Consider the following 2,132-nt stretch of genomic DNA (forward strand, 5'->3'; position numbering starts at 1 on the left):
GGCCATGCTGGGACGCAGCCGTTAAAAAGTTTCCTCTGATATGTGACATTTGGTGAATGAGAGAGTTTGATGTTGCTGCACTCGTTTGCGCTTCCTACCGCCGAGTAGGTTCATCCGGAACTCTTGACAGGAGGAGATCCGGTTTCGTTTTGAAGACGCCTATATCTACCCCATGCAGGTCTCTCAGGCGTTTTTTTGGTGGGGAGAATAATGAGGGCCTTGAAATCCAAGCTGTTCCTGTTTATTAATGGCGATGCTGAAAGCTTCGGAATTATGCAGTGGGGCCCCGTTCTGCAGTCTGCTGTTTGTGTATCTTATGATGTCTATGTTTGATATAAGTCCTTCAAAGATTTTCCCGATGTATATCATTGCATATGTGCATGAATGTATGTATGTATGTATGTGTGCATGTTTATGTATATATATATATATATATATATATATGTGTGTGTTTATATATGTATATATATAGGTGTATTTGTATATGTATGTGTACACACACACATCCATACCTTCAGTATCTCATTGCTCATATACTCAGCATTCCTTTCTCATTACTTTACCTTTATTTATTTCCATATAAATTAAAATTACTTATTTCATGTTGTATATTTCCTAATTCCCCAAATACACCGTTAGATCTTACAAATTTTAACAGACTTCTTTCCGGTATACAATAAGCACACCTTATCCCTGGCAGCTATTTGTTTCTCAAACGTCAGTATCAAAGCCATCATCTTTACAGTACAGAGAAAAAACACACATTTTTGTCTGGTTGCTTAGTAAACAATATTCCATATAATTTTCCCTGCAGAACCGACAACTTTTTTGTATTTACATAGAGATTTGTTTATACTTGTCTATAAGACTTATATCTAAACGTGATTTGCGCATACAGGATACCCGGGTCTATAGAAATCTGTGAACAAAATATTCTTATTTTTTTCTACTCTAGGCACAAGGCCTGAAATTGTTATGGTAGGGGGCTAGTCGATGAGATCGACTCCAGTAGACAACTGTTATTTAATTTATCGAACCCGAAAGAATGAAAGCCTAAGTCGACCTCGGCGGAATTTGAACTCAAAACGTAGCGGCAGACGAAATACGGATAAACATTTCGTTCTGCGTGTTAACGTTTCTGCCAAATCGACGCCTTAAACTGAACAAAATATTGCATGAATATCTATGTAGTAAGAAGCATGCTTCTCAACCGGATGTTTCCTGTTCAAGTCCCACCGCGTGGCACTTGCGCAAGTGTCTTCATCTATAGACCCAGGTCGACAAAAGCCTTGTCAATGGATTTGATAGACAGAAACAGAAAGAAGCCCGTCGTATATGTAAATATAAATGTGTGTGTGTGTGTGTGTGTGTTTGTCCTCCCACCATCGCTTTGACAACCGATGTTGGTGTGTTTATGTCCCCGTAATTTAGCGCGATTCGTCAAAAGAGACTACGCTTACAAAGAATAGGTCGTGGGGTCGTATTGTTTGACTAAACGCGGTGCTCCAGCATGGGCGTATTTAAATGACTGAGACAAGTAAAATAATAAAAGAGTAGAAAATATACATATACATTGATATATCTACATATGTATGCACACACACACAGACAGACACACATGTCTGTGTGTGTGTGTGTATCTCTTCATAACTTAGGATTTATTCTTTAAATCTATTTCCTGTCTTTCTGTCTGTCATTCTGGGTTCATCTGACAGCCTTCATTGGTTTAAATATCTATCCATCTTTTCTGTCTCTGCCTTTCTCCCTCTCTGTCTCTCTGTCTCACACACTCTCTCTCACACACTCTCTCTCACTCTCACTCTCTCTCTCTCTCTTTCTCTCGATATATATGTGTGTGTATACATATGTTTAATATATATATATATATATATGTGTGTGTGTGCATGTATATGAATTATTATAGATATTTGTCGTGAGCAGATGGTCACTTGATGTCGAGTTTGGTCATCTCGGCTGGGAGTAAAAAAGGATGTAAATTTGGATAGATTCCAATATTGATCTCCCAGTAAATCATTGAATATATATCGATAATCTTTGATCTTTGATATTTCCGAGTTGAAAGAGTGTTCAAAGGTAATTTACATACATATAACGAAACATATAGACATATA

Source organism: Octopus bimaculoides, chromosome 19 (genome assembly GCF_001194135.2).
Source record: "Octopus bimaculoides isolate UCB-OBI-ISO-001 chromosome 19, ASM119413v2, whole genome shotgun sequence".
In the NCBI taxonomy this organism is placed as follows: Eukaryota; Metazoa; Mollusca; class Cephalopoda; order Octopoda; family Octopodidae; genus Octopus; species Octopus bimaculoides.